The sequence below is a fragment of the Pseudopodoces humilis genome, chromosome 8 (assembly GCF_049639895.1).
Source record: "Pseudopodoces humilis isolate 2021_Gansu_Grassland_sample_001 chromosome 8, ASM4963989v1, whole genome shotgun sequence".
Taxonomy (NCBI): domain Eukaryota; kingdom Metazoa; phylum Chordata; class Aves; order Passeriformes; family Paridae; genus Pseudopodoces; species Pseudopodoces humilis.
In genome coordinates this window covers 33,138,602-33,166,555 of record NC_142207.1, presented here as the reverse complement: position 1 = coordinate 33,166,555, position 27,954 = coordinate 33,138,602, and the positions used below count along the sequence as shown (strand labels likewise).

At 41.9% G+C, this 27,954-nt stretch overlaps 1 protein-coding gene across 32 annotated transcripts in view; it reads right to left on the bottom strand.

Annotated features, from left to right (window-relative positions):
- The window catches only part of MAP2 (microtubule associated protein 2), a 219,858-nt gene that overhangs the window by 77,549 nt on the left and 114,355 nt on the right, over positions 1–27,954 (bottom strand). For 31 of the 32 annotated variants that reach the window (XM_088058647.1, XM_088058670.1, XM_088058646.1 and 28 more), the window contains one exon: positions 20,915–20,974. The exons of the other annotated variant lie outside the window; for it this stretch is intronic. The gene's annotated coding sequence lies outside the window, so the exon portion shown is untranslated. The remainder of the gene's footprint in view (positions 1–20,914; positions 20,975–27,954) is intronic. 32 annotated transcript variants of the gene reach the window in all.

The following is a 27,954-nucleotide window of genomic DNA, read 5'->3' as shown; positions in this document are numbered from 1 at the left end:
TTCTCTGCACACGTAACTTTTTGACATAACCCTCATTTCTTCTGATTTCACCAAGATCTCATCAAGCATGACACATACACATGATCTTGACTTTATTCAGTAAGCTTTTAATTATAAAAAAAATAAATGCTGCCTCTATAAATGCGTCTGCACATTTTGATTTTTCAAAGGTCTTAGCTACCTTTAAAAACTAATTCTGCTAAACCCCTGCTACAACACAACCTTTGAAAAAACCTAAATGCTATCTTTGGGAACATCATCATGTCAGCTACTACAAATGGTAAAAAATACGTACTGGGCTAATTTCTGGCAGATTGTTCCCTCTAAATACATGCAGGGGAAACAGCAGAATTCAGAAACAAAGCTCTCTGCACCCTCTCCACGGCCATGAACCCAAAAGGGGATCCAGGGATGGAGCTCCTGATCCACCTGCCATCCTAACTTAATTCTGTCCTTCCATATGCTGAATTAAAGGAATATGGTCCATTGTTCTATAACTGAACAAGCACCACAAAGATGATGATGCTAAAATGAAGCATCCCAGTAAATGAAGGGACTAAAAGAAAAGGATCTTCAAGCTGTTTGGGTAAAAAATCTTGCTCATGTGAAAGAAGTTTCCTCCCCAAGTCAAGGGCAACAGATTATTCTTTTACTGAGAGTTCTCTGAGCTTCTCTTCCTAACATTTGGACGTACCAGGCAATCATGCCAGGCACACAGTAAAGTAAAAGCATTGCATTGTCTACCAGAGACATTGTTTATTCATGCTGAAAAAGAGCACCAGGCAACAGAAAGCTGGTGCCCAGATCCCTCCACCCAGACTCACTTAAACAGCTTTGATTCTCAGTTTCATGGTGAGGAAACCTTAGAAGGCCCAGGAACCCATTAAAGCTAATGGGAATCAAAGCTTTTAGCTGTGGCACAAAGCGTCTAACTCTAAATAAATAAATAGAAATAAGGAGACAAAGCATTGGAAAACTGATTGGGAAAGGAATTATTCACAAATTCAGCTTGTTTACATATTTATAATAAACTTGGCACGGATTAGTTAGTGCTAGAATTTTCCTTCCTAGAGAATGCCTGAATAGTGTTTGTTGTGCTGTAAAACCTTGGTCAGAAGTGGCAAGATTTTCTAGCTAATGATGTTACAAATAAAGAATTTATTTTAAATTAAATATACCCTTATACTTGTACGACTTAAAAATATGCTGTCCATCCCACACTCAGCCACCCACTTGTATGACCAATGACTGTATACCCTGGCAAATGAAATAATCTCTCCCTGTCTCAAAATGAGAATACCCAGAAATCTGTGCTCTAAATACTCAAGACAGTAAAATCACAATATTTGGGATACAGTTTTATCATGTGGTAGGTTTACACTGCCAAATCTTTACTCAACCAACCTGTAAAAGAAAATAAAGCTGGCAGTCACTCTTTAGCCTGTTCAGGCAATGAGGCAAGAGGGCAGGGAGGACAGAGACAGTACTGAAGGAACTTGGAGCCACAGGAACTGATTTTGCAGCTCTCACTTTCAGCAGAAGTTTTTCCTTCAAAACTGTTTCAACTAAGCTCTTAGACTGTGCACTGAAAGAGGAGTACATATGCCTCAGCCTGTACTTTAACTACGGTGATATTTTAAAAATTTAATTTTTAATTACTTGTGTTTTTGAACTTATAGAAAATTAAGGTATGCATGCTGCATACCCATGCATATCCTGCATGAGCAGGAACCAAGTCCCTGAGTCACTCAGCCTTTCTGAAGTCTTAATTGCAGGATTTTCTGTCACAACAAAGACCTATTCCAGAGACTTATTTCCTCCCTAAGCTTCTGTGGGTGTGTGCAGCTACCTGATTCCTGCTACAGGTTGAGTTTAACCTTGTTCTGCTGCCATCCCTTTCCCTGCCACTCAGTGCCAAGGAGCTGATGAATGTTAAGTCAGTGGTGTGCTCCTGGGATAAGATGGAGTGAGTTTGTGTGAGGAACAAAACAAGCCCAGGGCCAGGGAGTCGGGAAAGGTAAGAAAGTTGCATTGGATGAAGGAACACATTCTTGGAGGAAATGATCTGGAAAAACCCCAAGCCATGGGGCAGAGTGTGTGTTGTTTTAATACAGAGAGACAGACTGTGGGAAGGAGGAAAGCTAGGTTAATCTCCAATCAAACCATCCAGTCTATTCTCCTGCCATGAGCATCTCCACACGAAGAACCAAGGAGCTCCACAGAGCTTAGGCCGAATATCTGCATTTTCCCAATGCAGCCTCTAGCAAGTGACACAGTTCTGGTGACTTCCATGGGATCCAGGTGCCCTCATGTCTGCGAGGATCCACATCATCATGCTTAGCACTACACACAGAAGGTACCCCCAGGGTGAATTTCTGGACAATGAAAGTAGTCTGTGTCCTTCCATGGACTGCAGTCAGAGATTTCCACTAAAAGGCCAAGAAGACACAAAAAGCACGACAGGTGCAACAGGTCATGCAGAGCACTGATGGACACAGAGTATTCACATGTGCATTTAAGGACTTGAGATGTCTTTTTTGAAAGGTACCCAGGATCCAGCCTGGGTCCTGGATTCATCTTGAATTTCTCTGTACATTTCCTTTTGTAAAGTCTGTCAGCAGTACTATTGAAGATGTTTGTTTAGGATGCCTGAAAACATTAATTATTAATCACAAATGAAATAAAGGAGAGCTGGATAAGGTACAAAAGAGAGCTGAACAAGGATGATAAAAGACCTAGAGAAGCTTCTGTGAAAGGAATGACTAGACATGCTAACTCTTCATCCTGGGAAAGAAGGGAACAAAAATGCTTACAAAAATGCACACAAGTGTGCAGGGAGAAGATAAGCAGAGAAGAGAAAACAAACAATCCTCTCTCCACAAAGAGCTACAGAGAATCAAACAGAACTCACGGGTGATGGGCTCCCTGCAAAAAAATACAGCAGTGATCCTTCCCACCTTATGGAATTACACTGTGCAGCTGGTGTTGCATGATGGAATTTTACATAGGTTCAAAAGCAAACTTCTGAACTTTCCTCTCATTGTTTTTCCCATGGTTTCTCAATCTGAGAGCCTTTTTGGGGAAAGCAGTGTTTTTACCACATAAATAATATGTAGCTGTAATGTGGATTAGTTACTTTGTTTGCTGTTTTAATATTGACTTTAAATAATTGTGTGGGGTTTCTTGTCATTCATTTTTAAAGGCCATTAAGTGTGATGAAATGTCACAACCCCTCTCTGAGCATCACAATGTTTAACAGATTGTAATGAAAAGCACCCATTGATAAGGCAGGCTCTAGGAAATGAACAGCTTTGTTGGGCTGATAAGTTTCTAATTGAAACACAACATTAATCCAGATATTCCTCTGCTGATGCAGCAAAAGAGGCTCTGCAGACCATGTCTGGCTACTTGCACAGAGTTGGTTCACCACATGAAGAAAGGGGGTGCCCATTTTCAACTCATTCTGTGGAATCCACTTGATCACCTCATGTTGAAAATCTAGAGGCAGCACTGAGGTGACTACAGTGACACAGAGGTAATCATCAGGTGGGGGACATCACCAGGAAGATGACCTGAGAAAAACATTCTGTGGCAGGGGTGCAACAAGGAAGACAAATGACCTTTCAAAAAGGACCTGGTTATGTATCCAGAGACACTACTTGTAAGAGGTCTGATGAGATAGTGTGTGTAAATGTTTTATAGCCGAGAGGCTCAAAGCTCCAACAGTGTAAGCAAAGTCTTGTACATTTTCTTTCTCATGCAGGGTAAGCAGTTGAAAAAGCATGTCCCACCAGTGACCTCGACTCTGACCCAGAGGGGCTGTCTGTGGTTGAAAAGATGATTCATTCACTCAGCTAGATTGGCTGAATGAATAGGCAGTATTCAGACTGCAGAACACTTATCACTTGGGATTCCCTCAAAATTTAGGTCTGACATGAGTGGGTCAGTAACCACGTGCTTTTGTTCCTAGCTCCTTGAACAGAAATGTCTCCTTGCATTCTTCAGTGGTTCCCACAAATCAGGTCGATTTTTATGGCTTGCTAATTATTGCTGCTAGACTTCTGCAGGGCTTCACGATGAAAAGTAGTGTATTTCTGAAAGCTCAGGGCACAAAACTTACAGAATAAATCACTATCTATCAGACAGCAACAAAATCCAGCCATGGCAGCCACTTGAATGTACACATCTGGGTAGTGCTTAACCTTATTTGCTCAGGAATAGAAAGTTTTTTTCTGCTTCTGTTGATAGAGCATACTAAAAATTGCCAATAACACAAAAGGAGCAAAACAAGAAACTGCCACAAATCAGACTTTGTCTAGAGGTGCATCAACATCTATCACACATACAGAGCAATCTGAAATGCCACTAGGGTTGCACAGGTACTCCTCAGGAGTTGAGCTGTGAAAGAAAAGAGGGATAACTGCATAATCCTAACTGGGTCTCTTTCTGCATATGTAGTCTACTGCCTAGTTCAATAAACATATTTTATTCTTCTCATTGCCTCTGTCTAGATTATCTCACTAGAGTATTTACTGCACCAGCTGCCCAGCCATTACCCTATGGGCTTCAGTCCCTCACCCAGGGGCTGTCCATGTTCACTGTGCAGTCTGTAGCTTTCCCCACTGCAGACTTTGTGAGTGCTATCCTTCCCACACCAATATCCACTTCCAGGTCCTCTCCTGCAGGTTTCATTCCAAGCATTCCCATTCTTTTATGAACTTCCAGTTTTCCTTCCTGGATTTCTGTCCCATTCAACCCCTCTCTCCAACCTGCCTCCATGTCACTGCTTTCCCATCCTCACCTTTCCCCACACATGTTTTTATCAAAGCTGTTCCTTCTGCCCTTCACCCCCTGCTTCCACAAGATCTTAGCCATGTTTTCTAACTTTGGTTTCCTCTGATTTTTAAAGCACATACTTTCTTCTCTTCTTCCAGAGACTGTAAGAAAAGGAGAGGGCAGTAATTATTTTTTTTTCCCCCACTCACAGTGTTATGACATGACATATATCACGCTGGCCAGGCTCAGAGAGGTTCGAAGCAGCAGAGGCTCCAACAAGTCACTCCTGACAGCAAATGTTGAAAAGATGTGTTAGCCCCTCCTCAACATCAAGGTCATTAAAGAACTTCAAAGACAAGTTTTAACTTTAAATGGCAAACCTGGATTCCTCAATGCAGCCAGGGAAGGCAACTTTTCTCCAGGGAAGGACAGCTTGGGCCAAAACATGTGCATAAGAGAGCAATACAAGACTGACTGCCAGAGAGGAAAATTGCAAGCTGAGCTACAAAAAGTTTGGCAAAGTGGTAATAGAAACAGGGTCTAACAATGGAAAGTAGCAAGCTACCTGAGCTGGCTGCCTCATCTGCAACACCCTGATAAGAAAATGTGTGAGGGGATGTGCATGTTATGCTCAGAGACACATGAGCAGATAGGATTGCTGTATCCACAGGGATGGCGAGCTGTACACTGACTGTACTGCAGGCCAGAGTCTGATTGTCTGATTTGAAGTACAAGGTGTAGAGACCTGCAAAGACTTTTCTGAAGAGGCAGACAGTCCTTCTTTGTATCCTCTGAAAGAAAGTATAGATTCAGTCAGGGAAAAGCTAAGAACTCCCAACAGAGGCATCTCATAGACTTTGCTAGATACTCTTCATCAGCAGAGCGCTGCCTGCCACTCAGATTTGGGCTCCATTCCTGTCCAAACTCCTGGTGCTGCTGGAATGGCTTTTGGGAAGAGACAGCTTGAATTCTGGAAAGTTCAGAGGTGTGACAGCTATAGCTGGTCTATGGCTGCACAGATAATTTGGCCTAACAGACACCAGCTCAACCAACCTAACTCATTAGAGAAATAGAAGTAAACAGGCCCTTGGATATGATAGTGATATGTTGGATTCAAGTTCAAACAGAGGACCCCAGCCAATCCCTTTGAAGTACAAATGCACCCATTGGCAGTGAGCTGGGCAGAGTTGAGACCCTTGGCTAATCATGTCTGTAAGCACGGGAAATTTGAAGCCCCTATAAGAGTGGCATCAAACAAGAAATTTTGGCTGCTGCTGCATGAACACTGGGGTGATCTTGTTGCTTACCTGTCTACAAAACTGGGACACAGAGAGAATGGGTTTGGACTCTCTGGGCCCCTCTTGCTGAGAGTAATGCAGTGTTCGTTCCTCTTGTGAATTCCATAATCTCTGGTCTTTTCCTCTGGTATTGCCACCACAAAATGCCACAGCCACAGCTGCCCCCCCAGGCAGGCCCTGGCTACCAAAAGGGGCATAACATGCCAAGGTCTCCCCTTCATCTCCCAGTGAGCCAGTGCTGAGTAACAGGCAGCAAGATACTTGTCCCACATCCAGTCTCAAAGGTACAAAATCACCTGAATTTATTCAGCCTGAGCCCTGAGGAGAGGTTTGTCCTGGGCAGTGCCTGGGCTGTAGCACAAAATGTCACACTGAGGCTCCTAACAGCCTGTGCAACAGACCCCAAGCAGAACATCACAACACCTTTTCCTGAAGTCCAGAGACCTGCCCCACCTCCAAAAATTATCAGAAGCAATAAACCACCATTGCTTTCTCTGCATCTAGACTTGCGCCATGTGAAAGAAAAGACCTCCCCCCCAACTTCAAATATTGGATACCCCCTCAAAACTGTGAGAATGCAGCCGTGAATAAACAAGCAGGAAATTCAGTAAGACACAAACTGACTGCAGCTGTGCCAATGTGTCCCTCCAGTCTCACTCCTCTTAGCCCCTCTCTGGGCACACGAGATGTGCCTCAGCATACAGCCCACGTCCACCAATCTCTGAAACACCCCTATGGCCATGAAAATGCAGATGAAGACACAGGTTCAGGGACTTCCTGATCAATTCAGAGATTGCCATAGCTCCCTCCCACCCCACACCTGATGTCTGCACTTTTTATCAGGCTGATGTGGCATTTGGAGGCATTTTTCCAGGGTAGAGGACTGAAGTATTTTCCAGCATCACTGGGTACCCTACATATGCACTGTCAAAGACCAAGAAATTATGAAAACCACTTTATTTATTTTTTTTTTACAGAATACTTATATATATTATAAAAAGAATGACTTTGCTGCTGTCCTTTTAGCTATTACCAGTTTGAAACACTTTACATGAGTGGGGCTGCAGCACAAATTAGAATAATGAAATCCTAAAAGCTCCTTTTCCTGAAGCACTGCTAGGATCAAACCCTACTGTGTGCATGCCAATTGGCAAAGATTTTCAGAGAGGGCTTACTCCGGTGCTTTGTCACTGTTCCTCTGTGAATATTAAAAAAAGTCAGGAGATTTTTCTTGAAGCAAATTCTTGCAGTCCTCAAGACATTTCAGTTTTCTTCATATTTCTGATCACTTCAGAGGTCTTTACTTGTGAAGTGCATACTGTTAACATCAGGCTAATAAAGACTACAATATCCACTTTTTATATTTGACATAAAGACCTTGCTCAGTGAAAAAAAAATTACCATTTAAAAAATACATTTTTTTAAATCAACCATTCAAATGATCAGCTGCTTTGAAGAATGCAGTGCACATCACTTTGTTACACCACTTCCAAGGAGCATTGCTCATGACCAGCTGCAGCTTCTGAAATGCAGGTGGCATTCTTCCTTTAGCCACAGCAAAGAACTACTCACACACACATGATCTTAAAGGGGTTTCTATCAATACTAAATGAACACAAAGGTCACAGGAAGTTACTGTATAATCAGTTCTCTCCATATAGTTAATATTTCATTTCTCTTTGTTCCCAAGCATGAAACCAAGCTTGGCTCTATTTTCTTTAGCTCTTGACCTTTTACTGCTTTTTATACTGATTTACCTGTTCAAAACCCCAGGAGGCTTTAATGTGAAAGATTTCCAATGACAACAGGAAGATTTATGAATACTGCCCAAAGCTCTCCTTATCACTCCAGAAAAATCTTCTGCATCCAGAAAGGTACAGAAAGAGCTCACACTAGGGACAATCAGTGCAGCATTCATAGTCTCCTGCTCAAATTCCCAGACTAGTTCTCAGTCAAAGGTATAAAAAACAGCCAGGGAAAATACTCTAAAGACATGGTACAAGAATGCTTCTCACTCCACCTCTTCTTAAAATCTAGATTAAAAAATTCCTTGCAATTTAACTCCCAACATTCATTTTTCTATTTCAGCAACTGCCAAACAAGACACATGATGATAAGAACAGGGGCAGCAGCAAAGCCCAGCGCTATAGCCATGGTATAGAATATACATTAAGGCCCCTGGACATTCTCATTTCTGCAAATCATTGTCAAGTGTTAATGCAAGGCCAAATTAGGAACGAAAGGGCTTTAGAACTGGACTTTTATGCAATAAAATAAATAGCCAGTCCCTTGGCAGGAAGAAGTCTAAGCATTCAACATGTTCTTGAGCAGGAGGAAGAGCCAAGCAGCCCAGCCTTGCAGCAAAACCTGTGTGGAAAGCCAGGGAGACAAGGAGAGTTTTCTTCTCCACAGCCAAGATGTCTCTATCCTTACCCAACCCCTAAGTGCAGCATTGTCTCAGTGGCAATCCCGGTGTTTCTGAAAATCCTCCTTTCAACACTTTTCTGACGGTGTGGGCTTGGTCCTACCAACAGCCAGGCAGGTCTGCTTGGGAAATCAGCAATATGCATCAACAATCCCTGACATAAGCTCCTGAGACAAAGATATAATTCTTCTGCAAGTACCCTAGGCAAGGATATTTGGGGTGTTACACTGTTAAATCCTTCAGTCCTTCACTGTTTATGTCCTGTAAGCAGGCTGTAATAATAGCAATTAAAAAAACCAAACAAACAACCCAACAAAAACAAAACAAATCCCAAACACCACCACAAAAACAGAACCACCAAACCACACCTAAAAAAATGGAACTTCATGTATTTAAGAGCTGGAAATACTCAGTACATTTTCTCATCATAAATCAAGATTTTTGTTTCCTCAGCAGCTAAGAGTGAGCTGTATCTCAAATTTTTTAACACAGGATTACTGACCTGCATTACCTTGGTCACTGCCAATTTGCAGGACTGCAAATACATGGCACTATAAAATACTGGGTGCCACACAGCATCAAACACAACACATTTACATCACACCTGGCAAAGCACTAGACACAACTGACATTAACATGAGTTAATATGTTTTCTTTTGTAGTTTTTGTCACGTAGTGTTTTCAAGATCATTAACAGGAGCTGAGGCACTCAAACCAGATCCTTCACAATTTCATTTTAACCCCTTCTCGCTGCTTTTCTCTGCATCTTTTCCTACCTGCAGAAATACATGATAACTCCATACAGAATTCCACAGTTTCTCAAGGATTTTCATGTGTGCTGGGCAGGGGCTCATGTTTACAATAGTGAATCAAAACATCAGTCAATAAAACTGCCTACCTCAGGAATTAGAACTATGGCATAACTGTGATGCTAGAATACATCTGAAAGAACGAAATAGCAACATAAGCAGTACATTACACACTACTTTAATTGCACCCTCTTTATAGAGAGGACAACAATGGAACCTGGTAAAAAGATGATGAATGTTTTCTGCATTTAGCAGCACCTGCTTCCATTTTACTTCCCTTGTCATCTCTGCACCAGAAACACTGAAATAACCAGCATCACTGCAGTTGTAATGACTTGAACACCCACCTCAACCACATACAGAAAAAAGCCTAATTTTGTAGGCTTTGGTGCTTTTAAATTATGCCTGTTACCATGAGAACTCGATTAAAATGCCACCCACAAGCTTTCAGAAAGGGGGTAAAAACAACAACAAAACAAGAAAAAATTAAAAAATAAAAAATATATACTTTTAATCAGTGGTAGTACACTTGCTGCATTGCAGCATTCTCACAAGCTCCCCAGCCTTCTGCAGTAAGAGGCAGCAGAGACACCCAGAGAGATTTATTTTGCTGAATACTTTATTCAGGAAAAAATTCAGCTGACTGATTGTTGTCCAGTATTTTTGTACAATATTCCATTCAAAAAAGCACATATACATCTTTTACACCATTATACAAGGTTTGATTTGAAAACCGGACGATTTCATGTATATTAAATGTGAGGGCAACTCTGACAGTCACCCAGGACAAAAAGGTTTTTTGCTGATATCTGAGATAAACCAAAGCTATGACACTCTCTGCTTTCCCATTCATCCTACCAATTTGTTAGCTTTATAAATTTGTGCTGATTTTTATGAATATTTACTTCTAGAAACTCAAGTGATAGCACTGTATCTTCTAGGCTCTGTTCTTTTTCTTTTGAATTTACAGCCTTACATTTGGATTAATGGACATGGATGCTGCATTCCTGCAGTCTGACCAGGAGCCAAAGTTTGCACCCCAAGACTTCAGCCATGTCAGATCAGATAATTAGACTGTGGCCAAAACAAAAGCCAACAACAAACCACACCAAACAGCTTGGTCAGCAGTGTGTGTGTTAAATGCCACAACTGATGCATGCTGTAGGAATGGCCTGCAAGCAGTGGTAGGCAAGAAAGGAGGAAGAGTTTCACACCTCTGATCAGAAGAACTTACTAGGCATTTATTCAAAAGGAGTCATGTCACTGAGCTTTCTCTTAAAAGACATATCTACTCCTCCACAGGAGGGAAACAATTGCTGTTGTAATTAAAGGGACCAACCAGGCTGTATCTCATTGAAGGTAAGAACAGAATTAATTTCCCCGTGGAAGATCAATCACCCTTTCCACAACACTGTCCATACTGGAGCATCATTTAGGCCTCAAAAGCAGCAGCTCCATGAGGAAAAATCTATCAGCCAGAGAGAGGGAGAGAGATGGCATGAGCAGGAACTATGCCAGAAACCCTTCTCAAAAGGAAAATGTAAATTAAGTTGAAACAAGGGGGATAAAATAGACCTTTGATACGGCTTCAGGGGAGCAGTCAGGTCTCCCAGTCCTTCACTTGCATCTCTATGCAACATTAATAGTTGCTCTCTCCATTTTGAATGTTATGTGTAATGTGTGCACTTGCAGCTGTACTTTCATCTGTCATGAGTTAAGCACTGCAGATGACCAAGGGTTCCACCAGAGGAGGGAACAAACCATGCACCAGCAGCAGAGGACACCCTAAAAGACAGAGGTATCCTATCCAAATCACACAGGCTGCATGGGAAGATTGTACCAGCCAGGCTGGGGGAGGCACAAACATCTTCCAGTGACACCAGAGGCTCTCAGCTGTGCAAAAAAATACAAGAGTATTTGCTTGAAATTAGAACATCAGATGTGGAGAGTGTCACAACCCCCAGCAGGCAAGATCCTAAAAGAGACTTTTTAGATCACTGTCAGTCATATTTTGGGAAAGAATTTTAAGGAGCATCTATCACAGGTAATTTCATTGAGGTTAAGAGAACTACCTTGACTTACCTCACCTCCAAATCTGTACCCACTGACTGCCTGGAGCTTCCATGTCAACCCTTTTCTGCTCCTGGACATGTACAGAACTGACTCCACCATGGGCTGTACACTACACAGGCAAAACATGAGCAAAGCTTGACCCTGTATACTCAGAAGACCACGAGCATTTCATACGGGAGGATGAGACATGGTGCAAAGAGATACGAGAAGAGGGCTGATCTGAAGATAGAACAATCAGAAAAACATTAGCCATGGCTGGGCTCTGTGCAACCCACCTTCATGCTGATGACCCACAACACAGTGTCTGACCAGTTTAGACCAGCAGGACCAGCTCAGAAAGCCCCTTGGCTCAATGGCATCATTTTCTATTGCTTTTCCTCCTCTTCTTTTCTCTTTCTTTCTGCTAGTTGCAGTGACTCTGCAATCATGCCCCCATAGAGCAGCAAACAGGAGAAGAATAATGCTTATGATCATCCAAACCTCCCACTGACAAAAAACCACTATGTTCAAGTAAAAGCCTGACTTATCCTTCATAGGCATGGATTTACCAGGAGATTAATAACATTAGAAACTTTTTTAAATAAAGAGATTTTCCTCTTATTATCTATAGACTGCTAAGACCGTGATTGTCTCACCTCTTCTAAGGATTACTGTTAATTTATTAATTTCTGGTAATTTGTCTTCATCCACTAGGCATCACTTGCATAGAATTTGCTAAAGTTCATCAAGGGTGAAGAATTTCATTATGTGTCTTCAAGAGGTTTTCTTCCTCATGCAGCTGTGGTGTGATATATATATATTCTTACAATCACAAGGATCTTTAGAAAGGCAGTTTATGGGTAAGGTACTGAGATCCAAGATTAGAATTAGACCAGGACTCTGCTGCTCACCTGGCACTAGTACCTTGAATTTATGAATAAGCAAGCCCATGGCTCAGTTCTCCTAACTGTAAAATATCTATTATGATATTCACATTGTGTGTAACTTGCCTATTTATTCTGCAAACACCTCAGGGCAAGGCTTGTGTCTCTTCCACATGTGCATGGATGCTCTGGCTCCCAATGAAAGCCTTTGGATCCAGGTTTCACCAGGTTTCACCAGAAACCAAGTTTTTGCTCAAGGAAGGACATTTATCAGGCACAGCATCTGCCTGAAGGCAGCACAACAAACTTGAAGCCACAAAAAGGAGTCTCAAAAGGAAGGACCGCAACACTGGCCACTGGCACCAAAGCCTGAGAGTCCTGCAGAGCACACAGGGAAAACAGAGGGATCTGGGGCACTGAGTGCCTGCTTGACAGCTCTGGGGATAGAGGCTGCCCTGAACTCTGGCTGTCAAACAGCTCCAGTCCCTGGGTGCCTCAAAGCTCTGCTCTGGCCTCCAGTGCTGCTGAAAGGGAACTTGGTCCCTTAAATCTCTCCATCAGCCAGGACTGATAGAATAGCCACAGTTTAAAATATGGATGTGAAGTCTCTGATGAAGGCTGCAGCCTACAAACTACATTAAGGAGTCCCTGCTGTTGGTATTATCATAAAAACAAACAAAATTGCAGATTCTTATTTCAACTCCATAGGGCTGCTGGCCTGAGCAACTGGCTTGTCTCTAAATGACTTCTTTCACAGATACTCCACAGCACTTCCCACATCTTTCCTCCAGGAATCTATATAAAGCTTGCTGCATTTCTTCTTCTGATGGATGCTCATTGCTAAAAATACTTGTACAAAGAACTGTCTTTGGTAGGAATTAAAAATGTGACACAATATAGTGCCAGAATTCATTTAAGAAAGCAAAAAGCACAAGGTATGCATCAAGTCCCTGATACCAATCTGTCACCATCCATACACAACAGGTCCCTCAGATTCCTCCCTGATGTCAAACCAGTATTGGAAACTCCCTGGCTGATTCTGCTGGTCACCTTATCTGAAGATACAAGAACACACAAGCAACCCACAAATTCCTTGATTCTCTTACACTGCTTGTGCTCCTCTTTCCTGTCTCTGCCTGTCTGCTGTGTCTATCCACACTCGTAATTGTCAATCACATTGGCCAATTTCTCCCATGATTCACAGATGATTTTAAGCTCCTACCTACCACCTTAGGAAATCCACAGATGGATCAAAGAGAGAGAGGATAAATGCCTCTATGAAGGGAAAAAAACCAAGGAGAACAGCTCAGACTGTATTTCCCCTGTCTGGCAGTATCCTGGTGGTCTACTCAGCAGATGTGGAGCTCACATGCAGCCACAGCATATACTCTTTCTGCCCAAATTAACTGCCTAAGCACAGGCAGGTTAAGGATGAAACAGGTGCTGGTTAACCTACAGAATGTGAGAAGTCACTGCAGAGAGGACACAGAAAGTTGCTGAGAAAATGCAAAACAAGTCAGGAAATCCCAAAGGTCCAAGGAGTAAATGGAGATAATTCAGTGAAGAACAAGGAAAAACAACACAGATAAGGCAAAGTGGGCATTAAAGGAATAATCAAATGCTGAGAATCTGAAAGATCATGGTAGAGTGTGTGAATCTTCCACAGGGAACCAAGAAGATGAGAAAATTAGCAGTACATGGTACCACTGGAAGGGATACAGGGGCTGGTGAGGCAGGGTAGAGATTGTATGTAGAACAGTGATAAACATCACAAACTCTAAGTAGAGAGCCAACACTGGATGCCACCCCACACTGACAAATAATGCCCATTACTTTTATTTAAAAAACAGTTCAGTTGGCAACACCATTTCCAGCACTGAGCTGAACTCAAACCAAGAGAAAGTTCTGACTTCAGGCATTTCAAAGTACAGATTTACTCTGCAAGGTCTGCATACATTCAGCCTGCAAGAGAAGGTCCTTTCATGACTTTACCAAATCTACCTCACTCAGGCCAGAAAGAAATATCTCATCTTTACTTGATGGTTTTACTGGGAGCTGGGAGCCAGTTATCTGAACATTCAGAACCTAGGGGACAAAAGGGGCAGCAGGATAGTCCAATTCTGTTCTAAGGCCAAAAATTACATTAATTTTAAATGGAGCTGAACTATTTTGTCCATTTCTGTTACTTGCTACAGTGAACAATATGCAGAAATAGAGCTGCAATACTAACTAGACTTTTGCTGTATTAGGGCAAACAACATTACCAATGGAAAACATACAAAAACAGCAGAGACAAACAGGAGGTGCAGCTGACCTCCTGTTTTAACAACTTGCTATTCACTGGATTTTAAATTGAAACGCTCCCCAAGTAAAACAGGATTTGATCCCTTGTAGGCTGCACATCCTATGAGGATACAATTTCACAGCATGAACTATGGGGTCTCTAAGGTACTAATTACACTGGCAAATATGGTCTCACCAGTGTGTCTTCCCTGGCTCTATGGAAATTTGACTGTAAGCTCCATGGGGTCTGGAACAACTCTGCTGTTTGAGCACACAGCATCCAACACAGCAGTGATCTAATCCAGACTTGGACACCTAGTTACTAATATTATGATAGCTACAGCAATGAATCACGTAGCATTAAGAAGAATCACAGAAAAAGCTGTTGTACACAGTATCTAGTTCCCCAGGCATGCCACCATTAACCTTAGCCTCAAAGTCCTGTTGTGTCTAATTCTGTTTTCAGCACAGAGTGGATGTTCTTATGATTTTCAGCAGCCAAATTGATGCAAGAGTAACTGTATAAAAAAGCAAAAACATTTTTTTCTTGCCCCAAAGAAGTTACAACTGAAATAAAAATACCAGGGAGTTGTTATTAAGAGTACACTGCAGGAAACCCACAGAGATGCAGGTATGGGCAATATTAGGAATTAGTCATTGAAGCAGGACTCCTGATCAAAGTGCCCTGCAATTTACCCCAGATTTCCCACACAGGCATGGCAAAAGACAAAACAACCGGAAATCTTACAGCAATGTCTTGAAGACTTGTAAAATTCAAATTTCTTGAAGTCTGATGTAAAATTCGAGGATGATTTGGAAAACAACAGAGACAATCCATGCGAGGATCTCACTTTTCACATCAAGACCTCACTTGAACATTTATTGTATGGTGTATTATACCCCCTTCCCTATGTAATTATTCCAGCTGTCCAAAATGTCATGGCTAGAGACTGGACTGAATTATAACTTCCTGCTCAGAAGGGACCAAAGTCTTAGAGGGATTACAAATAAGAGAAAAAAATAAAAAATAATTCCTTAAAGATGACAATTACAGTATTTTTTGGTCATTATTATGAAAGGTTTTATCAACTATGCTGGAGAAACACTAGGATTCAAACATCTGTTCTTCTCATAAGTGTTGTTCCTCAATACAAACCAATCTGTGCCTCTCAAACTTCTCTCATGAAGAATGTTTACAGCACTCATTATTCCCACTATCTCTTTCAAAAGCATGTTTGCTATCTCAACTGCTTAACCACACTTAAAGAAGGCTTAACTCTGAGTGCCAGGTTCCCTAACACTGAACTTACAAGCTGTATTGCTTAGGAACTGGTGGCTTGCATTACAAAGCTATTTACAGGTGTTAAGTGTGAATGGGATTATTTTCCCCCCAATTGCTTTGCAGGCAGCACTGACTTCCAGCTCACCCCTCAGTGAGAGACACAAATCCCTGTGTGCTGCATCCTTGTCCTGACACCAGGCAGAACCAGATGCTCCACAGTAAAGTTCAAGAAAACATGGCAGGAGGACTAAGGTGTTCTGTGAAGATGAACAAAGGACATGTGGTCCTTCAGAGCACTGGAGGAGACAGGTGATACAAGGCCTTTCTGTGCAGGTCCCCAGACCAGTCACACCTGACAGATAGTGCAGACATCAATACAACACAGAGCTGCCCTGCAGTTCCTGTGAAAGAAGGGCTGATGTGCACCACTCAGCAAGGACTTTTGAAAACTGAAACTGTATTTTTTACAAGTGTGAGCAATTCCTTTTTTATACAGCTGAAAAGCTATAATCCTTAGCAAGATGATTAGTTTTCAAAAGGATGTTCACAGCAAAAAATTCAACTGCCTTTAGAAGAGATGAGCTTCTGTTCCATGGTGTTTTCTTTCCCTCCATGTCATCCAGGGGACAAAACTCACAGTTGTGAGAATTCAGCATTAGCACACTGAACTGGTTCCTGAGCTACAGGAGGGGTTATGTTGACTTGACTGCTGGAGATGCAGAAACAACCACAGTAAGTGTTCACAAAAATAAAATGCAGCTCAGCAACTCACCATCACTTGCTTAATTTTGCCCCTCTATAAAGTCACTAAAGTACTGCACAGAAATGGAGAAGTTCTGTATTGGGGTTGGCTGCTGATCCTGACAAAGGAATCAAGCATAAGCTGCAACACACAGGATACCTGTTTCCCTTCCTTATAAATCTCTTCCTTGAAGTTAAACTCTCCTCATCACAATAGAGAGGAAAGGAAGGATGACATTTCCTTCTTCCTCTCCCCTCCTGGTCTCTCTGGTCCACCTCTTGCATCAAAAGAGCTGGGAAGAGGCTTACTGAAAAGCTGCAGTAAATCAGGTAATCTGTCCATTGCTGTCTGAATTGCTTTGCTTCTTGGATGTAAACAGGTTTTAGGCATGTACTAGTGACTCAGCCTGCTACACAGGAGTATTACTAACTCCACCACCATCATCATCATGATTTGACAGTAACAGAGGACATTCTGTGTCCTTCCCACTGCTTAACGATCACGTCTGAATCCTTTCAAAATGTAGCAAATTCTACCTTTGATATTCACTAATACAAGTAACAGAATATTCAAAACAGTTTGTGTTCAAAACAGGTGTTTGCAAATGAATGAAGGTGCAGGTAGACTGATGCTAAGTGATAAACACAAAGAGTAAGTCACAAAGGCTAGTTTGGTATACAAGGACCTTTTGTAAGTTTTACCTGGAAGCTAAAAGTTTCTTGCAAGTGACATTGTAGAACAGCCTACTGGTTGGTAGGAGACTATTTTTAAGAGGAAGGCTGATGAAGGAGGAATGGATGCCACACTGACTATGACACTAAGTGTGCCAAGAGCCTCTTCAGCCCCATGTCAGAACCACCCAGTGGTGATGCCTCATTGCAGCCCTCCCAGTGCTAAGCAGGAGACACTCAAGCCAACTGCATGGGAAAAGAGAAGACAACACCAATAATGCCACCAAGCTCCACCTTACACTTGCCAACTTTACCTAGTGCTACAACAATCATTGCATAAAAAAAACCCAAACAAACAACACAAAGTAAGCAAAATGAAAAACAACAACATCTCTAGAATTTTTTACTCTTCAGAAATCAAGCCAACATTTCTTCTGCAGCTACTACAGGAAACCTTTCTAGTGAGTATCAATTCATACCTCTTTTCTAAAAACTGCTCTAATCATTCCTCACTGACCTCTTTCTGTATAATGTTAACTTTCAATCACTGATGAGGGAAATTTCTAACCCTAAAATGCAAGCTATGGTGTACTTATGCTTTGTACAAAATTCATCTAAGATGAGCCTGTATCCAAAGAGGTTCCAGCTTAAGTGAACAAAATACCAATACACAAATGCTCTCCCTGAGTACACTGCATGCTCACCTTGACCTCCTTCTGCCCTCAAGACTCTGTTCCAGATGGCTGCTGTCAAGCTCTGTCCCCATCTACATGCCCCCCCCTTCTGAGCATTAGTAGTTTCACAGCAGAAAAAGAAATTCAAGCAACGCTTACATTCAAAAGATTACTCAAAATGACCTGCAATCTCAATGTGGCAGAGCCTTAAGAGGATTCTCCTGCTTAGAAACAGGGCCAGATGAGCAAATGGTCTTAGCACCTTCATGTTTTGGGGTCCCTTCAGAGAGACAGCTCACACACAGAAAAGCTCATGTCAGAAGGAAATGCTTTGTTCACAATGCACAGGGGCTCAGTGACCAGCATGAGGAGTCATTGCAGCAGCCCCAGAAGCATCCTGCAGTATCAGAGAATGCTGCAACTCTTCCAAAGCTGAGTCCTCAGCTCCAAATGCTGCAAACAGGCTGTACTGACATCCCACCTCTGAGGAACATCAGCTCTATCACCCATTCCTGATGCCCTTACACAGGGGGAAAGCACATCTTTCGCTGAGCCCCCATCTCTGTCACAACTTTTCCTGTCACACACCTGTGGTACATTATTTCCACTGCTAATCCTCACTTTTAGCCACACAGAGACAAAGGACACAGGACAGCAATGCTCACAAGATCTTATACCTGTATTTTATCTCCTAATCACTGATGTAGCAACCCTGCAAAGAAAATGTTAGTTCTGATATATGATTGTTTCTCTCTCTTTTCATTTCAGACTTGCCAACTTCTTAAACTGTCTGTGGCCTTTGAGCAGCATCAAGAGGTTATGCAGCACTCCACAGATATACTCTTTTTTTCTAGAGCAATAATTTAGGTCTGTGAGTTAAGGCTGGGATCTGCACAGACAATTTAAGCTTTGCAGAGCAGACAACTGAGAACTTACTTTATTGCTAATGGAATATTATCGATAGTGAAAAGGCAACTGCAATAAAACTGCCTGTTACTTTAAGTCTTACAGACTAATTTAATCCTTTAGTACTTTCACTGCTGCAAGAGTATTCTGAGGCCATGGGAAAATTCCTGAAGCATGCAGGATCACTGTTTATGGTGCCCTTCCTGCCTGGCAGAGGCTGGCAGGAGCCTGCACAGCACTGGATGTGCTGGCTGCCTCCAGGAGCAAATAGGAGCCTGATGGGAGCAAATGCCAGGGCTGTGGTGGCTCCTGCCCTTCCACAGTTTGGGGCTCAGAAGGTGAATGGGTCCTTCCCAAACTGCTGGGCTACCTGTGCTGTGCTTTCCAGGAGGAGGAGCAGCACTGAAATTCTGTGAAACAACAAGCACCTTAACCTTCAGGCACATCATATGTCTCAGGGACAGGAAAGGCTGGCATATACACATTTTATGTGCCTCCATGTCAGGCCTGTGTTGCCATGGCTTGTGAGAAAGAAAAGTTCACATATGGAAAATCAGCTGCCTTGTACTTGTGTGTCTGCTTTTTACAGCCTACAAATGCAGAGAGCCAAATTTGATTCCCTATTTCAATTTCCTTCAGATTCATAAATCCAGGAGAGACTGCATTCAGAAGTAAACTAGGGGCTGGCTGGGAAATTGATAGATTTACAGGCTTATAATAGCTCAAGTCCAAAACCAGCTTTGTACCCAATGCATACACATACAAGTGCACCTGTGCATGTCCACACAAATCCCACACCATACACTATTACCTTTTTTCATCCTGTAGTATCAACTTGCCCTCCTTTTAACCTGTGTTTGATCCTTCCATTTTTATATTGTTAAGTATCCTGGCAGCCTCAGAAGCATGGCACTGACTGCTCAAGGAGAATACAGGAGATCGATTTTGCTCACTGTTCAAGTATGATCTCACAGAAGAAGCGTGTCCCAAACTTCCAAAATCCAGCACCTTCCTTTTTATTAGTGACAAGGCAGGGTGGGTACTTTTACCACCTGAATAAAACTTTCATGCTCATGTTCATGCTATTTTTCAAAGGATGCAGAGTCTGAACCTTCTCTAGCTTGTTGGGCTGAGAGGACACCCAGGGAAGGGGACCACCATCCTGTCATGCCTTACATGAGCTTCTACAAGCATCTCCTGCATAGGCATCTATGCTCACTGAAACCCTCACTGAAACCCTCATTTTGCCTGTGCTGCAAGGACAGAGCAAACAAACCACTTCTCCCCAAAGTAATGGCAGTATTTCACCCTGCCCAAGTTACACCAGCAGAAGCTCAGGCACTTTGCCACTCTGCTCACACTGCATTTCTTCCTTACACTTCAGATGTACTTTTTCAATCAAACCCTGTTCTCATTTGCTGGAGTTCAGTATTCTGTCTAGCATTTTAAACTCATGCTTGTGATAACAACGACTATGTTCACTAGAAAATCAAACTGAAATGAATATATGTGCACACAGAAATACTGACAAAACAAGTATCTCATGACACAGGTTTTCTTTAATGCTTGTTTTTTTTCTTCTGAGACAGGAGTCTCCTGAATGTTTTCTCCTTTCAAAAAGCAGAAAAAAGTGCATTTCTTCGATCCAACCCAATAATTTTTGATTCTGGAGATCTGGAAGCATTGTGCTTGTGATTACTCTGTAAAATCATTCTCATCTTCTCTGTGGTATGACCCAGTGCAGCAGCAGGACCTGACAAACCAGAGCAGAGTGCAGGAGCACTGTCACCTCTCTCAGATGCTCTGCCTTTGTATCATCACCATCTTAGGCCCTTTCCAAGCAGGGCTGTAAGCAGGTTCTTGCTAAGCCAAAAGTGAGCCTAAGATGCTTTGACAATGGATAGTGCAGCTCCCATCAGGTGCAGGAAGCTTTAAAAAAAAAAAAAAAATATTTAAAATGCTCCTATTTTTTAGAAGTTGTAGTATTGCAAAAACAGAAAGTAGCCCCAGAAAAATTAAGTGCTCCAGGAGCTAGAGAAGTTTTCTCAAGCCTTCTTAGTTTGTTGAAGCAGCCTGCTTGTTAAACTATGCTAACAAGTTAAAAGGTCATACCTGGGTAGGCAGATGATAGGATGCTGCGTCTGGTCGTTAAACAAGGGAAACTCTCTGTTCCTAAAAAGAAATAGAAAAACATGTTCACTATTTAGTCTTCATGTAGTGAATTTAGCATAAACTCAACACTTAGTAAGGGAGTATAAAATATCTTTATAGCTTATGTATGCATTCCCTGTCCAAGCCTTTTTCTCTCAGCTTTATTTCCCAAGACTAATTAATTCAGATTCCCTGTTATGTCCAGGCTGCTTTGTGACCACCAAGGAGCTGCTTACTCCCTAGGCCAGCCCTAAAAAAAGCTGGCATTGGTTCCAAAACTTTGTCCATCGGGGAAGGCAAATAGAGCACAGCACAATTCCAGCCAGTCTCCCTCCACTGGGAGAACTCTCAGAGCTGCTATAGGCAGAGACTCTACTGCAGGGCAATCCCAAGCAGGACTGAGGAAAGTGATTGCTAAGATGCACAAAAGTAATGGAAGAAGAGCAAAAGTCCCTCAGTGGCTTCCCAGTATGACACTTCAAAACAACTGAAGATACTAAGGCAGGGAACTACTACAATTTCCTCTTTAAACTTTTTTTTCTGAAGTTGTAGCAGAGGGTCTTAAGTTTAGCTGGGATAAGTAACAAAGATTACCACAGATGTTAGTGCCCTTTTTGTGACCCTCTTTATCAGAGAGAAACACCTGGGCAGTAAATGTAGTTAGCTTGATGAAATAGCCTCTGCATGCCCCACCATACATCCTCTTTCCTTTCTCTAAGTCTGGCCAGAGGACACTGGGGAAAATATTACAGGTGCAAGCAGCAGCCAAGTGCTGCTCAAATCAGGGTGAAAGGGGTCTCCTTACCACAGCTCCTTGAGTATCCCCAAGGATTCCCAAACAGAACCAGTTTGTACCGTCACCTGTATTTCAGGCTGCAGCTTCTCACAGCCAAGACACTTGTAACTTTTCTGACTTTAATTGTTCAGAAATTAATAGGGTATCTGACTCAAGTTAATGCTTTTGTTTGAGAGTTCGCTGTTTTCAAGAACAGGGCAGGCATTCCCAGGAACTAGAGCAGTAAGAAACACATAACTAAACCAAATTAAAAAGAAGGATAGAAGGTAATAACAAAAAGTAAGATGTAAGTATGAAATCAGGGAGAATCATAATGCATACTCACATACGCAACTAACATTAAGCTAGAGAGCAATTCATGTTTTTTTATTTCCTGTACTGTCATTCTTTGTCACTGAATTAGTCACCTTGTCTGTATCACATCACTGGCATGGGGTTGTGTTAACTACAGCTTTCCATCAGTTTCACCAGTTAACATCTAACTAGAACAGAAAGATTTTGCTGCCCTGGGGAAAGGTTTCATATGGTTCTGACAGCAAATAAATGAAAAATTTGAAATAGAATAAATTCCACCTTCCTGCAGAGGCTGAATGCACCATTCACTTACAAGCAATAATTAGTTACAGTAAATGAGCTATGTGGAAACGAGGTTCCAGCCAGCATCAACTTCACCAACCCACAGGACAAAGATGAATGTTAAAATAAGTTAATTACATTTTCTCTGGCTCAGCAGAAAGATCAATGTTCTTGACAGCAAGGGTTCAGCACGTGGCATCCCAGCAGCCCTCTGATGTGTCACCACAAAGCCACACAGAACCAGAGGAGGTGAAACACCCCTCTTGGGAGAGGCAAGAGCAGGAGACAGAGGCATTCAATGGGGACATTAACAGAAGGATGGAGACACCTGCTATGTGTATGCCAGATGGTGAGATGGCATTTTTACCAAAAACAAACTTGGCTCTGCACTTTCATTATCTATTCTACCACCATTAAACATGTGTGCCAGCAGTCTGAGCTGAAACCTCACCCGCCTCTCTGCTGAAGGTCCACTGCAATAAATGTGATTTTAGCCACCAGCAGAATACCAAAAATACCAGGCAATCAAAATACAGATGCCAGAAACAGGCAGTATTTTTGCTGCCCCACGAATTTGCTGGATTCAGGCTGTTAACACCATTTCCACCTCTTGCTGACAGGGAAGAAAATTAGATGATTCAAAGGTTCTTCTGCTAGAGAACAGAAAAGATATTCACCCACACAGAGATGCCCACAATTCCACATTATGGGCATTTAAACAAAAAACAAATTAACATTTAAGTGCCTGGTCAGAATGTGGCACCACATATATCAATGGGGTTTTCCACTTCCTGTAAGCATCTTCTAGTAATCACAGTGCAGAATGTATTAGGAAAGGTTTCTTTTTGTTTGTATTTCTCCCAAACCCTGTTGCTTGAGATAGAAATCCAGAAGAACCTGTCCCAGTAAGGAAGTACATGAAACTGGCAGTCTATTTAGAAAAAAAGCTTTGTGCTCTGATGAAAGGACATGCTGGTTTATTGATGTCCCAGAGCCAGGATGGCAGGGGATGGAATTTTGGCTGCTCCAAGTGACACCTTCCACAAAGGACAAGGCACAAAACAGATGATCTGTTTTTTTCACTCCTAATGGAAAGCTGTGTTTAATATCTTCCATCCTTGAGGTCTTGTCCACAAATACAGCCTGGTAAGTGCATTCAGCACGTTTTCTTTCACTGCAGTACATCAGACAGATTCTCTGTTGATGCAGACTTCTAAAGGGTGGACAGCTCCAGGCTGGATGCACTGTGACCTAGCATCAACAGCCAAGGAAAGCTGTTTATTCTGGCTCTGCCATTTGTCTGTATCAAGCCTACTACTTCCTCTGCTGTATCCATTAGGGGTTGCCTTTTCTTCTTTTTGGTAAACACTGTGACTTCTACCTACAAAAACTGATAGAAAAAACCCAGTGTGCATATACATACACATGCATAACAGAGTACTGAGGTTCTATTTCATGCACAAGGTATTTGTAACTATTCTTCATTAATGTGCACTTACTCCACTTCTCCTCTTATAGAACTCTCAAAACCAAGAGGATTGATAAATTTATATGTTGTGCTAATTTTAAAAAAATATATCTGTCTTTTTCTGGAGCTGTTTTACTTTCTCATTTGAGGGTTTGTGTGTGTCCAAACACTTCTGTGTGACCTACCTAACAACACACCTGCTCTGCACAGTCACCTGTAATGAAAACTGTAAGGATTAAGTGCATTCTTTTCCTAAGCTATTCCACTTGTTCTCCTGAGGAAGGAGCTGTGCTGTTATCCTGACAGGTCAGCCCATCCACCTGAGGCCCTGACTCTGCCTTGTATATATCTGTTAGCTTCACCAATCTGCCTGCAGAAATGCACATTTAAGGTTATAAACTCTTAAGTCTGGGAGCTTGACTTTTGCTATACATATATATATATCTCAAGAATAACATACACACAGTGATAAAAGCCTAAATTGCCACAAATTACTTTTCAGCATTTTGTGCTTTGCCTAAAATTATATAGATAAAATAGATCCAATCTACTAACACCAAACCTTTCCCCACAGTTTCTTCCTTTTACACTACACTCTCCTCCTCCTTGCTACTTACCATCTACTCCATGCTTTCCCCTTGGCAGCAGAGAATTAAAATAATAGATATTTTTCAAAGGGATGCAAAAAAACATATTCTGGTTATCTGCAGGGCAGAATTCACCACACATTTATTATTATTCAGTTTCCAAAGTTCTCAGGAATGGAGGTCAAATATATCTGAACTTCTAGCTAGGGTTGATGCAGTGAGCAAATGTCTTTAAACCACTTCAGCTAAAGGAGGTAAACCAGAGGCCAGGCTGTGGTGCTGTAAATTACTGACCATCAGCAGAAGTCAGCAGCTTACTGTGGCTGTAGATGTGGCTCTGAAATTCAGAAAGGACTGCAGTAGATGTTGCCTCAGCTTGAGAATCAAGACTTCAGAGCCACAATGACTGAGGAAAATGTGTACCAAGATTTTCACCACCAGTTTGAGTTGGCTTTGGGCAGCACATAACTCAGTACTTCTCTCACTCCTGGAACATGTTGCCTCTGAAAGCCAGCTTAGCAGTATGGACATGCTCTCTTTTGACCAGGCTGATTTAGAAAAGGTTTTAATAATGCAAAACCAAGGAATGCTGATTGAACCATCACAAATTTATTTATAAAAAAAACTACCGCACTGTGTCTGTTTTAAAATGACTGAATTACTTCCAACACCTCTTAATTCCCATTGCTTGTCTGGTGACTTGTTTTCACTAAAACATCCACACCAAATCTTTCAATAGGTTAAAAGAAATTTTTAAAACCCTGCAAATTGAGAAAGGTCTATAAATGGAGAAAAGCATCTTGGGGTTACTACTGCCAGTCTAAGCAGCTCACAGTCATTAAGGTAGAGGAGACAAAGTCTGGCTTAATTATGATTGTGAGGAGGAGATGGAGAAGGTGAAAAGCTTTCTCAGCATCCAAGAATCTTGGCTAAGTGGGGCCTGAAATACGCAGCACACAGGAGACACTGTTCAATCATTTATAGAAATCAAGGTTAGCAGTGTCAGCACATTTGGCCTGAGAGGAAACAGTTTCCTGATCCTCTTGAGGCAGAAGTAACTTGGCTACATTAGTGTCTGCCACTAAGTAAGGATTAAAGAAAGAAAACAGAGAAGGACAAGGACAGCAAAGGATAAAATGAGCTTGTCAATATTTTCAAAGCTTGTATGCAGCAGCCCAGCTGGATACCTAAGGGGGTTTGCTTCAGGAACCTCAGAGACAGAGACAACTGCTACATTTGATGGAAATATACGGTGTCTGGGTTTTACAAATGGTGTTTCTAATAGTTTATCTGGTTTTGTAACTAGCAGGGAAGGAAATCGTTCTGATGACAATTACCACTGAGGCATTTTGTTGTGTTTACTGGCACAGACCTGTCATTAACATTCCACTTCTCTTAACCACAACTTACTTCCCCTGTAGTTACTCACTGAAGATAGGTCTGGGGGCTGTTTTTCTGGTGTTGTCACGTTGAATTGTAATACATACTGCTTGGAAGATGTACCACCTGCTATTATATACCTATAATTTTTTGTATAATGAGTTCCTATAAATTCTTATGATAGCTTAAGAGACTTGCAGGATGGATTACTGGCCTATTTTTTTTTTTTTCTCAGTTTGTCAGCAAAGCAGAGAAAGTCACTAAGTACCTCTTATCACCCACTTTGGCCACAGCTCAGGCTGTCTCCCTCCACTGAAGGATCTTACCTCCAGAAGAAAGGCTGTCGTAAGATTCTCACTGTTAATGAAGATGCTGGCTTAGCAATGTACTACAGTCTTTGCATTTACTTTAGGAGGCCCCAGCTATTTCAGACACCCATGAAATGGTTGTATGGGCACAAAGCTTTATCTTCACGTGTTGGAGAGGAAAAGCTCACATGGGATTCTGGACAGGGACTGTAATTTAGTGAAACAGGAACCACCAGCCCTACAAGTTGGTATCCAAGAGAAAATACTTATTTAGGACCTGGGACTGAGAAATCTTCCACCTATTAGGGACTCACCTATCCATATCACACACATAGAATATGTTTGATATGTTTCCATACTTTGGTCCAGCACCACAAATAAGAGCTCCCATTGGAAGCTAGAGACTTTTCCATTTGGGACATTACATTCCCCCTGTGTCTCAGAGCCAAGGCAATGCAAAACACTACTAAGAAGTTTTAAGAAGTTATTACAATTTCTTTATTTATTTTTTTTCGTGAACATGAAAAAAAAAATAAATACCTACTTCAGAATACAGGTATTGTACTATATGCATCTTATTAAACTCTGCTTTTAATGTGTCTTTGGACTAGTATCAGTTTCTAAAACAACCCCGAGCCCTGAGTTAGCTTATGGATGAAAATCCAAGACTGTGTGTTGATATCAGGCTGCTCCCAAGCAGAGCTCTTCCAGTGAATAAAACTAGGATGTGCCAGGATTGCAAAGGGCTTTCACTCACAAGCAACACACACAATCAACAGAGAAAATCAGACATTGCCTTTCATCTGCTTACAAATGCCTTGACAACCAAGATGCTGCAAACCAACAAGAGTCTTTCCTTTAGTCATCACAGTAATTCAGAGAGGGGGAAAAAGGCAGGGAGGAGAGGATGAAGAAGAGGGCCTGAGGAGCTGGGATGAAGTGTCAGGACGAAGAGTCACAACGAGACTGACAGCTGGCCAGAGCCATTTCAGCTTTGCTAAGCATGGATTTAAGGATGCTGCACATCTGGACAAGCCTGGCATGAGCACACACAGCAGGCTGGCCTCAGTTCTATGCTGCCCCACTCCAGGGACACACTTCAGCTCAGAAGCAGTGAGAGCATTTTCTCAGCTGCTGCTGTTTAGCCCTGTCCTCCCAGAGCTCTAGGACGCTTGCCACAGAAGGAAAGCAGCATACGCTAAAATCATTGTTGCTGTGGCTTCCAGGCTCTCTTGTCCAAAATTAAAGATGTGTTTCCTTTCCCTACAGCAATCAGGACTGTAACACAGCTATAGCCCATGCATGGAGTGGAGGTGAACAGACAAGGCAGATGAAACAATCACCTTCCAGAGGCCAGCACTGGAGCCTTTCACGTTACTGATGGGGCTGGGGCAAGTCTTATGCCAGGAAGAAATTAAGGACATATGAATTTATGAGACAAGGTTAGAAAGCAAGAACTGCTGCATTGGTTTGGGTCTGTCCTCTTGCTTGAGCATTCTTTTCTGACACATCAGTTCTGTTTATCCTGAAGATTTGCCTGTGATATGCTAGGCAAATAGAAAATTTCCTCAGTCCATCCTATAACCTAAGAATCAACTTGGTATATCAGAGATATGATGGAAATACAAAGTAAGACACAATTAAATATATCACCTTTTTTGGCTTGGGATGAGTTTATTTTTCTTATCATCCATGTGATATTATAAAATTTAAGGGTGTCAATAAAATTTCAGATGATTCTCTTGAAAAAGTAAAAATCCCCTTTGACAGGACTGTTGAGTGAGAGACTTTCTGTGGGTAACAAAGCAGGTTACTGTCTGAGACAGGACCAAAACCAAAGTCTCTCAGCTCCTGCATCAAAAGATAAGGTTGAACATACACTCCCA